This window comes from Diplotaxodon limnothrissa, linkage group LG10, assembly GCF_057381915.1.
Source record: "Diplotaxodon limnothrissa isolate DT_005_m linkage group LG10, D_limnothrissa_male_GT1.1, whole genome shotgun sequence".
In the NCBI taxonomy this organism is placed as follows: Eukaryota; Metazoa; Chordata; class Actinopteri; order Cichliformes; family Cichlidae; genus Diplotaxodon; species Diplotaxodon limnothrissa.
This window is the reverse complement of record NC_140605.1, coordinates 25,784,087-25,798,360: the sequence shown is the minus strand read 5'-3', so window position 1 is coordinate 25,798,360 and position 14,274 is coordinate 25,784,087.

The following is a 14,274-nucleotide window of genomic DNA, read 5'->3' as shown; positions in this document are numbered from 1 at the left end:
AGCAATAATCCGGTTATATAAGCTATATTGTATTGTAGTAATTTCTTTTTAATTAATGCTTTTGATACTTTGAATACATTTCAGTAATGCTACTTTATGTAAGTAACATTTAAAATGAAAGACTTTTACTTTTAATGGAGTACATTTATAGTCTAATACTGTTACTTTCATTGTAGCAAAATAATCAAATACTTTCTTCAGCACTGTTTATATTTTAAAGTAGCTGTATCTAAAGTCTTTTTTACTACTTTTAAAAAAATTTCACTCTAGAATTCCTGTTTTTGATATTTAAATCATAATCACTAACTCATTCATGTAGTGCTTAGATATAATGCTACTATAAAGCTCACACAGAATCTCAGTTTTCTTTTCTTAACCTACTGGTTCAAAGCCAATTTATGCACTTTGAGAGAGCTAAAAAAAATATTATCCAAACTTGAGGAAATGATTTTTGGCTTGACCTGAGCCATAGAATATTAATTTCCATCTACATAGGCTTTTACATATTCCTTTATATGCTTACATTGTACTTAGATTATATTTACATATTTATTTATAAACGAGAGCTGTGGGTTTTAGTATGGTTACTTTTTGCTCTTGGACTCTTTTGGAGTAACTTTAGATAATTTTAATTCAAAATAAACCGTATTGTCTTAAACTGACCTATGGTGAAGCCCCTCAACTCATCCAATGCCAAAAAATAAAATAAAAAATAACAAGAAAGGAAAGTAGCTTTCTTCTTATTGGCAGCCCCTTATAAATGGAAGATTTGAATGGCATGTGGGTGGTGCTGTGGTTCTTACAGCTAGCGCTGTGCACTTGAAATAACCATATAAGGACATCTGCTTTTAATGACATCACACAGAGCCAAGAATAAAAAAATCAGTCAGAAACAGAGCATTTAGAGCTGCATGAAATCTGAAATTTTTGCCCATACAGTCATTATTTAAAATTTGTTCATGTTTAATATGAACATCTATCATTCCAACAGCAACAAAAATAAGGAAAAATCGTAATAGGTCATAGGTCATTGTTACTGCTTATAAATTCTATCCTTAAAAGTTTCAATAAAATAATACAAATGTTGATGCTTCGTAACAGATCTGGAAATCAAGAGTATAAGTATAAGTAGTTCACTGCAACTTCAGCCATGTTATGTGAGCATCTGCCACTGTCACAGAATATGTGCCATAAACAAAATATGACAATCATTTCATTAGTTAATCTGCTTTTAAAGTAACCTATAAACTAGCAACAGATATTTTTATAAGAAATATAATATAACACAGAACTTTGGAACATACTTCACGGTAAGTTAAAGAAGTAATAAAATACAAGAAAGCAGAAAAACAAAGATGTTTTAAGCATGACCTGAATATGGAGTAAAATATACAAATAATGCAAGCCTTGTATTTACAAAGAAATTAAACGAACACTGATAAATGGATTTGGATCTTTATATCGTAGCTTCAAAGAAAACAGAAGTCTATAAGTAAATTAAATGAGATCAGTGAATAACAGTCAAATCAGGTCTGCATGTACAAAACATTTCATGTTAAGTCACTGTGCATGTGTTGTGTATTCAATAGCTGCTCCGATGACTGTTCGCGTAAAATTAAAGTGTCTATCTGGCCCTATCATATATTTTTTTAGAACTTTCAGCAACACTCAGCACAGATGACACTGTGAGAAGCGACAGAGACAGTGAGCAGAGAGGCAACAGCAGCCGCAAACAGATGTCGATGTTGCTCAAGAGACCAACAGGGAGCATGCCAATAAAAACTACAGGATAGTAAGAGCTGAACTCTATTTATCTTATTCTCCTAAAAAAAAGCGGTCTGGTCTTCAGCATTAAACTCAAGGGCTGAAAACTGGCTCCGTTCTTACAGCAGTCATCGTTTTGTTTACCTCATAAAACTGATGCTGATTAACACACAAAACATAAAAAGCACATTTGAAAAAAAAAAGATGGCAGCTTAAAGCATTTTTGTCTTGTTGCTTTTGCTGACAGTTGCAACTTCTCTTCCTTGTGATTGGTTCAAATAAAATATGGACCTTGTCAAGGGATTCAATTCGGCTTTTTCCTTCCTTACCCACCATATTTCAAACCTCACAATAAATGTAACACATATCTCAATTGTTCAACATGTCAAAGATGTGGCTGGTATATTGTTATTAGCGTACTTCTGGGATGTTATCATCAAGCTAGTTAATAACTTTGGTAATTATGCATTGTGAGCTTTGCACTGTCTCAGCAGCCCTTTTGTAGCAGCTGCTGTCACACTGTTCAGTTGGTAGTTTTCACATTTTGGAACAAAACTCCTCATTTGCATCAAAAGAAAAGTGGCAGCTCAGGCAAGAAGCAGCAAAATCTAGGACATTCTGTGAAAAACATCAGAAGGCACGGCTTGCTCATCAATAACAGAGGCACGGCTGGTCCTTACATCCCCCAGATCTTGTAACAGCGAAAAGTGCTAGCTATTGCAACTACTTGATTTGAGGAGGGAAACAAGGAAAAAAAAAACATAGTTCAAAGATGTAGACTCAAAGTTCTGATGTCTTATCAAACTCGTAACTTGCCTCCCCCTATTTTCCTCCCAATGCCAATGCATTTTTTATGCTGATACAGTAGCATAGCTGGTCTTCAGAGTTTTTAATTGAGAAATATTTATACACTCCCATGCTGTGACTTAATATTTGACTTAATCTGAGTCGGTTGCCTTGAATGAAAATGATGATCCACAGCTGGGAAACAAAATTAAATACAAACAGAAAATGGGCCCGGTATTTGCATAAAACTGCATATTTATACAATATCGTTGATGCATATTAATAAAAAGATTAAAATGAGCAGTGTTAATGTATGCAAATCTAAATTATAAATGAGTTGTTTAAACTCCTTGTTTATTCGCCTTGATTAAATATAGACAGCTGTTTTTCCAGAGAGGCCAGCACCTCTCCTGCGTGGGCCACGCTGCCTCGTGAGCTCGCCGTGCTCTGATCTCAAACGCAGTTCCCTTGAATATCTGCGCTGATAGTTACGCACATTCATGGGTTCTCAGGTTCACCTGAGGCTAAAGGATGCAGTCAGCCTGTCTGATTGTCTGATAACAACAGAAGAACCAGAGATGAGCAAATTTTCTCTACACGAGCTCTTGAAATACTCTCAGGGTCTCTGACCTACAAACACCTTTTCTCTTTTTATATCTACGCCTTTCTCTGTTACACACACAGACACACACACACACACACACACACACGAGCAGACAGACTCTCTCTTTCTTTTTGCTATGAGCAGTTTGATTATTCTTGTCAGATCAGAGTCATATTTTAAGTTCACATCACCCTGCCTTATCAGTTCAGAGGTTTGATGCTCACACACACCCCGTGCATCCTTTCTCATCATCTTTTTATCTCTAACTCTAATGAGTGTCGTCTGTGACATCAGACAATAACTGTTGACAGGAAAGGCCAAAAAAGGAAACTTGAGCAGATAGAAACGATAAGCAGCCCACACACAAAACACAAGCTTGCGTAGCTGCAGCGACCCCACAAGACATGCTTTTCACACACAGGCACAGATACAGTACAAGCTCTGCATTTGAATAAGACCAGCATTGATAAAGGAGGAGCGTTTGATAAAAAGAGCTTTATGTTTGTGTGCAACAAAGTGTAAAGTGTAGAAACATGAAATAAGTCATGTAGCAAAAGGGGAATTCTTTTTTAATGAAGAACACCAACATGGAGAAGAGCTAAAAACACGATTTTTTCCCTTTTTCCTTACTAGATAACTGAATAACTGTGGTGCAGTAAACCCCATTAACGATCAGGATCATCTGCGATACAGTGCAAAAACCAGGATTACATCTTATCCTCGGCCCCTGAATGGAGAGCCTAATAGCGCAAACTTCAACCCCACCGTCAGTGTGTAAAGAGCCCATTTAACACAAGATGATCACTTCAGCAAGCCCCTTTCCATTGCCTAATCATTGGTGGTGGAAAAGTTCTTTCTTTAACATGTTTCTTTTTTTTTTCTTCAAAGATGAATCACAGTTGGTTCAAAAAAGATTATACACTGTGCTTTCTAAAGAAACACCAGGCGCATTAAAGCTGCAGAGTAATTAAATCATGTCCTTTCATTGGGGTTAAGCCACATCCAAGCGAATGGCTCTTAACTGGAACCACTTGTGTGCTTTTTTATTGGTAGTTTTCCTACAATCAAAACCATGTCCTTCCAGGCAGCATCCAGCCAGCAACGTAGAACCTCAACAAATCTTTACAACGGTTTCATTTTGTGCCTCAGTTTTGGCTATAAAACAGTGAACTAATTGACTGGAATGGTAAATAAAAGTATAACTGATTTATGCTTAATTGTTTCTAAATATTAGCTAGAACATGATAACCACCACACTACAGGAAGTAAAGAGTTATGTTTGGGCTGCATGCAGACATCCAGACGAAGCACGCCTTTCAAAGCGCTTTAAAAATCTAGAGATACCAGTGAATCGTCTTTAAACAAAGAGCTCGTCTTAAGTGGTGCACTCACAGGATGTTGCGTGGCTCTTGTGAAGGTGGGTTTAATATCTGTAGGAGGTTGCAAAAAGCAAAAAAGCAAAACAAAAAACCTCTAAATCATTTCAGAATTTGAAACACTTATTTAGAAAGTTGTTACACTCAAAGGTAGCTACATGAGTAAGAGCAGAAGCACCACCAAGAATAAAGGTTACCGACGCCAGCATCAAACAAAGATGATAAGACTGAGAGCGAAGAAGAAAACAGGTGGGCAAAGGTTCAGTATTTTCCTTCATCAGCTACCAAATCGAAGTCATCCCGCACCTTACCACCTGACACTACTCACTGGCCCTGTGATAAAGACCTGCTTTCAGCTCCCATGTGTCTGTGAGAGTGTGCTGTAAAGGGAGGATACAGGATCAGCAAAACAAGCAGAAGACGGAAAAAAGAAGAAGAGGAGAAGCGACTTGATATAGAGTGGCAGCTAACGAAGCTCACTCGAGTTCTAGTTTGCTAAGTGTTTGCTGATTTGAATGTGTCTGTCTCTTTTGATTTAGCAGAATGCAGTCTCTTTACCTCTTCGTTAACTCCTTATCAAACATTTATGAGTTGATATCACAGATCTGTGTGGGGCTTTTGGGGAGTGGGGTGGGGTAAAATCTTGTCTGGAAATCAACAAACATAAACAGTGGAAGGGTGGAAAAAAGAGCTTTGAAAACACATTGCTGAGGATCATTGGACAAAGATTCAAGTGTTTTATTTTTAACTTTTAGTCCAGAGCAAAATCTAAAATAAGAGCTTATGCTGAGCAACAACATCTGCAGATACATAAAGATAGAGGCACGGTTAATAAATTGCATTTTTATTGAATAATCTGGAGCTAAATTACCAATTCATTAATTATGCTTATCTCGATTAAAGGCGCTTTAAAAAAGCTTTTTTTTTTGCAGCAGATGATAAACAACCTCGTTCTTTGGTGCTATCTGATATTACGCGTTGTTTTGAATCACGTACATCTCTGCCTCAACGAAACATTCATGCCGGCGTGCAAGCAGTTGGCTCTCTTCTCCTCCAGTTCTCAGAGGAAAGAACAAGCGAGCTGTGGTTGGAACAGCTCTGAACTTTTTAAAGACGTGCATCAACAAATCATGCCCCAGCTCATACAAAACGGGTCTGATAGTGGCTGGAAATAGCAGCAGAAGAGCTTCTGCGTCGCCCCATGTCACCACACACACACACACAAACACGCATACACACACCTCAAGGTTTGTCAGAGTGTGTGGTGAGGGAAGGTTGAGGCTTCAGGTTTTGAAGCAAGAGGCAGGGAGATGGAAGTTTAGTTTTGAAACGTATTCCACGACAAGTCGCTTGTGTCTTGCTGAAAAGCGTGTTGACTGTTTCAGTTCTTCGAGTTAACGACGCACCGCGCTTTTACAGTCCTTCCAACACGTCTCCAAACACGCAGCTATTTTATTCAAACATGAATCATGACAGCTTCAACATATGATTTATCCCAAATAAGGAAAAGTGTCATCATTTGCTCATCATTGCTCTTTAATTTAAGTTGAATTTTGATTTGATATTTTCCACGTTTTCTGCTTTGAAGGAACTTTTTTGTGCTGTAATTTATTGTCACAAAACAATTATTGCAAAAACTTATTGCAAAATATACAAAAATTCAGGAAAACGTGACAAATATCACAGCTTTTGAATATAAGTTCTTAACTTTTCGAATTTATCAAGCCGATTTTAGGCAAAAAGAAATTGCAGTCACCTTTGTTTTTCCTTCATTTTGATTACACTAGACGAAGAAAATGAGGAGGGAGGATCCGTCTTTGGCCTTTGGTCTTCAGGTTACTGTGCCCTCAGCACACTCACACACATACATAGGCATATGAGCGCACAAACACACACACACATATACATGCACACCCAAACACACTGGCAGCACGGGGAGAGACGTGCTGTAATCTGGAAGGCAGGAAACAAAGGGCCTCGTTAATGCAGAGACTCGCAGGGGCCTTTGATGTGGAGCCAAGCCATTCACTCCTTGTTCCACACACACACACACGCACACGCACACACTTAGAAGATGACATAAACATGCACATGTGCGCACATCCAGACGTGCTCATGTGCCTTTTTCAAAAAAAAAATGCTGAAAAGAGTGCAATCTGCATGAGTGGAGGCAACGTGCCTGCTATTTAAAGCTTGATGTATTAGATTTGAATCAGCCGGCAGCAAACACGCTCACACGCTGATGAACCACAAAGCTACAGCTTGGTTGAATGGAAACAAACTTTCCCCCCCCCCACCTCTTTGCACGTTTTGAGTTGTGATGTCAGTTCCCACCATTTGCTGTTTGATTTCAGTAATCACAAAACGAGTTAGTGATTTGGCTCGTAAACTCAAGAAATTTGTTCTCCCGGGGTAGAAAATGTGGTGGTTGTGGTAGTCGTACGGCAGAATGAGATTATTTACTAACATCAAAACGTGCCACGAGGGGCCAGGTTTGGTGAGATTTGGTGCGTGAAGACGATGAAGGGGGCAATGCTTCGGGGTTGCACGGATCAGTATGTGAGGTCCTTTTTGCGAAAGGAGAGAGTCGTTGTCACATAATGAGGAATTAAAGATCTTGTTTGCATTTGGGTAGCTCTTCAGCTACACTTCTGTGCAGTCCTCCAGAAAACCAACATCGCTTTGACCAAAAGGCAGTGGCTTACTGGTTGATAAGAATGCTTGAACAGGAAAGGTAGTAAAAGATCAAAAAAAGCATGCGCGAAAAGCACAAAGTGGTTGCAATGGACAGTTTCCACTGTTTCTGACACCTCGACACAAAGAAGCTCTTTGTGCATTATGACTTCTGTGTTCTCTGTAGCAGGTGCTGAGCTAAAGGAGCAAAAACAGGCAGCATAAACACAAACAACAGTAGCCCACATGTTTTTGACAATGCCCCCCTGGTGAAAGTACACAGCTGCAACATGTAACTTATGGTCTGCACAGCTCCGCGTAGGACCGAGCTACAGCCAGGCTTGGTCCTTGTAGTAATATTGCAATAAGCAATCTTTATTGCAGGGCTGCAACTGGTGGTAAGCAACCTTGAGATCAAGATTGGAAATTGTTTTGGAGTTAAAATAAAAGCTATATATACATTGTGTAGCATGGTCTCCGGGAATGGCTTACTTTATGACTTTTGGTTATCTTTTGACCTTTACTTTAGCATCACCTTGTGGCTGACGTTTTGTTTTTTCAGTGACCGACAGTCGGTGTGAAAGACAGGACATGTGAGATGAGGCAGATAGTCTGCTGTGGCTACCTGAAAGAAGAAGAAGAAGAAGAAGAAGAAAGTGAATGAAAGTAGATTTCATTAAAAAAGATGACAAACTTGCAGAAAACTTTGTTTTCACAAAACTAAATTTCTACCCACCTCTAAATGTTTTCAGTAGCAAATATTAGCGTGCCAACTGCAATAGCATTTAGCTCGAAGCACTGCCATGTGCCTACAGAGCTGCCCAACCCCCTTTAAAAAAATCACCCTCAGAAGTTTGATGTTCAATAAAACCTTACGTGAAGCATCACCTTTAGTATTGATCCACTATTATGACTTTCAATTACTGTATACAGTGTGCCACATTTCTAAGGTAGCGGATGTCACAATATAGTGTAACATGGTCTGAGAGTAATTATGATAATTTCTTGTGTTATTGTTGTTAGTATTGTTGTTGTTATCCTAGTTGAGTGGCTAATCCCTCTTGCAGCATATTGTAATGCAGAAAGCTGCAGCTGCCTGGTTAGTGCGGCCGTGCTGTTGTTCTCCTCTGCTGAGCCAACCTGATATTAGTGGTTAGTGTGTTTGCCACAGGCAGAGAGGCCCGACTCTCTCTGATGAAGAGTCATCGGGAAGAGTCAGAATGCCCTGCATGAAACCGGACACTGATAAAGTCTTTTCAGGCCTCGTGCTAATCAATTCAGCTGGTTCTCTCGTCTTTGGCGTAAGTAGATGTGAGAGATGTTTGGCGAGTTTAATTTCTGATTCTTTGAATTTCATTTTTGGGTACCTTTGATTGCATCAGCTTGGTTTTCTCATGTCGGTTTAGGACTCTAATGAATGTATATAAAAAAAGAAGATTGCACTCATTTGGTTCCAGTGCTAAGACCACATTGGTTTACAGAATTTTTTTAAGGTGACGATCGCTCTTGTATTTTCCTCTTCAGCTGCTTTGTTTGCTTTAGTGCAAAAGAAAAAAAAATTCTTTGTGGAAGAGAAATTTTTATTAAAAAACGGTCGATTTTTGTCGCAACTTTTACAGTAACAGCTGCTCTTCTTTCATTCACTTTGCTCCTTTAATTGTAGTCTACGCGCCGTGGAAAAAGCTGTAAAGTCAGAGCAGATTTATAATTCTTTTAGTGTAAACTCACTCGCCGGCTCCGTACCCACTCTCCATTTGCAGTCTCCCATGAAAACCATGTTTAAAACAGTCAGTGAACCAAATCTCAACATTTATCTTCGCTGCGTCCACCTTTACGTACTGGTCGACTTAGCTGCCAAGAGACTGGAAAATGGTAAAATAAAAAATCACTTTGTGTCTGGCACAGAGAAGCACTTGTGGTGGCGCTGATGAGTTAACCATACAGATTCCCCAGATGGGCCATTATATGGACTTTGATATAAATGGCAGTGCCGGGCAGGGAGTGTGGGTGGCCATGTTCGTACTGAAGTGCTGAAGTGGTGGGCAGCTCAAGGGTACTGGTGGTTAATGATGATGGCCACACACACACACACTGGATCCATCAGTTTCCACACTCAAAATGAACAAATATAATATAATACTTGCAACAATTTACGACTTGCAGGCTGACCTTTATCTTATCAAATTTCACAACACTTGATTTTATTTTCGGGCGGCAGGCAGGTGTTTTTTCTCTTTTCTTTTTCAAATGGTAAAGTGTGGTATCTCCACTTGAAACAAAAGTCAGTAAATGTGTGCCAGCAGCCAGTTGTAATGGCTGCATGTGTTCAGCGGAAAGAGCAGAGACCTACATGAAAGCACACACACACAGTGCAAAGGCACAAACCACACACAAACCTCGATGACAGCTGCGACAAGCCAGACAATTCACCTACAATGACAAGGAACAAAACTAAAACTAAAATCACAATTACAGCCTCAACAAATCCACTATTGTGTTTTCTCCCCTCTGGCTTTTTCTTCTTCTTCTCTCTCTCTTTTTTTTTTCCAAAAAAGGGGAGCGTCACAAATCCAGAGAGAGATCAGAGCGCTCTCAAACTAAGCCTCCATTTACTCTGATGGCAGGCCTATTAAATGCGTGCGTCCACAGTGGTCTCTTTCTAGTGGTGAGTGGGCGGCTCAGAGTCCTGCAGTTGACAGTTAGCAGCCGATTCTGGGATCAGTTTTTCCGCAGCAAAGGGACTGATGTGGCCCAGAGGAGGATGTGGATTCCTATGATGGATCATTGTTTAGGTTTGGGGAGTGGGTGTGTGTGTGTGAGCTTTTGTGTGTCTGCGTGCGTGTATTTGTGTGAGCGTTTCCGTGCCACTCCATGCAGGAGATCAAGGACCTGCAGTTCATGCATGCATGTTCACTAACAAACATCCACAATGGAAGCAGTAAACATAGGCACTACACATCTGCACACACACACACAAAAGGAAGCAGAAAAAGCACAATTTTAAGATCTCTTGTGCAAAAATCACCTGATATAACTGTCATTTTCTCACTTGGCATTAATGTGTATGTGCTGACCAATTAAAACCACGCTGCCCCATTATTATTGATATTTATGTTACCATATAAAAAGGAGTTAATATCTTCATATTAATGTTCCTTTATGTAGCAAGTACCAAAATAAAGAACGGAAACATCTGTATTACTTATTTTTAATAGGTTTATACATTGGTGTCTATGTTTTTGTCTGGTGGGAGTAATAATATGTTGGGAGTTACTATTAAAGTTGGAGATGTTAGCATGAGTGGCATAGCCTCGGCTACTGCTATTTATCTATTCATTTATATATAAAGTGACAGACGACCACATACACCCTTTGAATGATTCCAGAAAATCTACAGCTATCCTGGATGTTCAGGGTGAGCACGACTGATGACTGTGAGAGGATGAAGGTCTCATGTCCTCTTCTTTCAATGGGCGAGGTGCATTATTTCCCGATATCCAAATAACGGGTTGACATCCCTGGGGAAGTTACATAAAAGGATGAAAATGTGGGTCAGGCTTAGTAAAAGTTGCATTTGCCTTTCATTAAAACATTGCTGCACAAGAATGCTTGAAAAAAAAAAGGCATTTTACATCCCTCTGAAAAAACTTATATTTGGAGATGTGAAGGATTCTGCAGGACTGGGATCACAAGACTTACAACTTAAAGAAGCCAGAGTTGAAACCCGTCAAAGGATTGATGTCATGCTCCATGGCTGCGAGGTGAAGTGTCTTGTGTTTGTACGGTGGTTTAGAGACTTTAAAAAGAGAAGATAAAATAACAATAATAATTCTTTGATTTTAAATGTAGGCATAAAGAGGATAAATATGCAGACACATTTTCTTTCCTATAGACATCTTTCTTCTTCTTCTTCTCCTTCTTTTTTGTTTTTTACAAACAGTATTTTTACTGTTAGTTTCATTACTTTTCTTTTTAAAGTCCATCCCAGACTTTAGACTTTAGACTCTGCAATGTTCCTACATTTCCGAAGTGCTACAGTGTGCCCTAACAGCCTCATCCAAAGCCAAGGTCAAATGAAGGGAGTGTCGTACAAGACAAAGAAAAACATCCTGGCATGTTTTCCCCCTTCAGCAAACTGGCAGCTGCCATGGAAACAAAAAGGAAACACTCAAGACTTCTGCCAACTTGTTCGACTTAAAGACGAGCAGCTTGTAGAGTCGTCTGAGCTTCTTTTAACTCAAGGCTCATTTTGTAAATCACTTTTTGTGCCTTTATCCATTTCTATCTCAGAGGAAACTTACTTTAACTTGTGAACAACTTCTTTAAGAGAAGACAAAAGCTGAGTAACGACTTGTGTCTGTGAGGGAAAGAGAGAATCGTATTGATTTTATTTAAAAAAAAAAGAAGTTTTAAAATTCCCAGAATACCTGAGGAGACCTTGAAGGAGTTTGATACTTGGAAATGCTAAAGATGGAAAAAAACAAACCTTTTCCTTTACTTCTTAATTTTGTTGAGTTGATTCTAAAATCGTTTTTCACAATTTATATTTTAGAATACTGAAAAATGCTTTCTTAGGATCAGATTACCCAGAATATGTATGTGTTAATATTTTCTTAACTTCAGCTATGAAAACTCTGAAAATGCAACAAAGGAGTAAAGTTCTGGATGAAAATACGTTATATAGAAAGTTTAAATATTTCAGTGAATGAATCACAGAATCAAAAAGTGTTATTATTCCTTGGAGTTATTTAAGGACCCTTACTCACTTGGGATTCCTCAAGAACCTCTGAGAGCTCAATGTAGAGTAAAAGGTTACTGGAAGAACCTGTAATTCAAGAATGGTTCCTGGAGGACCCTATTTTCAGGCCTGACTGACAGGTTGCACATGTGTTTAAACTTTCTTTAAAAACGACTTTTGCTATGCACATTACAGTATAAGTGTACAAACACACACACACACATATACATATATATATATATATATACACACACACACACACACACACACACACACACACACACACATCTATATAGATCTATATATATATATATATATATATATATATATATATATATATATATATATATATATATATATATATATATATATATAACCCACGTGAAAATGGTGTGGCAAGTCAGTGGAAACTAAAATCAGCACCATATATAGAGAATACATTTATAAATGACCTGCAGTGACCAATGTTCTCAAAGACAAAGCAGGACATCAGTGTTGCTGCTGAGAACAATCATTCTGAGAAGTCAAGTTAGATCAAAGGAGATGCTGGACCAAGATCAGCGCGAGTACGTATAAGTGCATGTTTCTTCGTTTCACTCATGGTGGATTGTGTGCTCCTTCTGCTCACCTGCCTGTAAATGCATCCAGACACACGTGTAGTTTGTGTGGACAGCCTGTTAACTTTTAGTATTTCCTGTTGCTCAGGACCAAACTGTGGTATTAAAAGTATCAGGAAATGTAACAATTTACTAACAAACAAATACTAGCCAGCTCAACAAACCAGCTCCAAGAAATGAAGAATTGTGCGATTAAAAGAATAATAAAGAGAAACTCCAATCTCTAATAGGGGAAATACCCAACTGTGAGTTTATGCATTGTAAGTTTATCATCAGGATACGAGCTGAGCACAGCCTGTGAAAGCTGGTTTCTTCTACATTTATTTATTTTAGTCTGTTCTCTTTCAAGATAAACTCATATATGGATTACAGTTCATCTGCCTCTGCAGTTAAATGAATGGACCAGTTAATATATTATAAAGTAAGAACTGGTACATTAATCCTAAATATCTTTCTTTCTCTCACCTCACTTCAACATGTACACTGAGATTTTGATCTGTGTGACTTTCAGGTTTCTCCAGCTTTTAAAAAATTACCTCTGTGCTGATATTCAGTGCTGGTCACGCTGCCAGCTGCTGCTGCTGGTGCAGGGAGTTAGGCTGACCTCTTGAGGAACATAATGGAAATTAATGTGAATGAAGATCCTGGCAAGGTACGAGAGATCGATCACAGCATTATAGTACAGAGCAAAGGCACATCTTTGCATCTTAAACAGGAGTTATGGTTTTATATTTTCAGTATATAACTGTATACAGCTGATAAAATGAATCATTTCTTTTCAGGGTCCTCAAAAGTATTTAACATTGAAGGAAAACATTGGAACTGGAGAGATCAAAAAATATTTATTCCCCCAAAGATTCTTTTCAGGTGTTTACATCATAATTTCTAACAAGACTGCATTTTGTTTTCTTGTTTGAGCAGTTGTTGAAATGGCAAAACTACAACATGCATCCCTCAGCCTGAAGAAAAGCCTCCCATTATTCTAACATTCAAAATCAGAAAGCGTATTATTCACCGTGCCAGACTTTGAAAAATGATTTGGTCCCATCTGGGTTTGATCCCCGAATTTTCACAATGGTTTCAGATTTTTTTCATTTTTATGCGTCATCTGCCCACGAAGGGAGATTCAGTGTATGAAACAGAAAAGCCTCTGGATTTATGGGACATTTTACTATGGCTCAAACACTAATACACTACATACTCTTACACATAATTTTAACAGCGACTGTCACATGAAAAATTATTGACGCCAAAAGAGTCACGATTCTTGGTTTGCTAAAACCTGGTTTTTACTCTGAATGAAGTTTTATTGACTGAGTAAGTTTTATATACAAACTGAAGACCTTTAAATCAGACTGAATGAGTTCAGACTTTGCATTAGAAACAATGAGAAACCTTAGCAGGGGTTTCTTCCGTTTTTAGATGTGCTATTTTTACATGACTCCACGCTGCATGTCGGACTGATGCAATACATGCTTGCCTGTCTTCACATGAAATCCTGAAAGAGATAAGTTGACCTCTCATATAATATCACAGCTTTTTGAATTTAAATGTGGCAATAAATAACTACCTAATGTTAAAGCTGGCATTTTGAGACATTTGGGAAAGCAGCTGAAATGTTTTAGACCCCTGTGAGCTGTAAAGTTTCCAAATATAACAATAAAAAAAAAAAAAAAAAAAATTCACGTATCTATCAGAGACAAAGCAACAGTTTGT